Genomic DNA, 399 nt, shown 5'->3' on the forward strand with positions numbered 1-399 from the left:
ATTCTTCTTTGATCTTCCTTATTCAAGGTCAAACTTTCACATGCATGAGGCCATTTAAAACATGGTTTGGGCCAGGCGCACCTTAGCCCTCAAAGATCATTGCTTTTCAACACTTTAAAGAGGTCTTGCACAGCAGATTTACCCAATGCGATGCATTGATTGCTCCCTGACTGCTGCTACCGGGAGCAGTGCTTGTGGATCTAAACAAGATGACATCCTTGACAACTTCAAAATGTTCTCCATTTATCATGTTACCTATTGATCCAGTTGTGATTTTTGTTTTCTTTACATTAAATTGTACTCCACACTGAAGACTACAATCCTTGATCTTCATCAGCAAGTGTTTCAAGTCCTTTACACTTTGAGCAAGCGAGGTTATGTCATCTGCATATCACAGGT

The sequence above is a fragment of the Echinops telfairi genome, unplaced genomic scaffold (assembly GCF_000313985.2).
Source record: "Echinops telfairi isolate 266 unplaced genomic scaffold, ASM31398v2 ScPeMD7_5;HRSCAF=22, whole genome shotgun sequence".
Taxonomy (NCBI): Eukaryota; Metazoa; Chordata; class Mammalia; order Afrosoricida; family Tenrecidae; genus Echinops; species Echinops telfairi.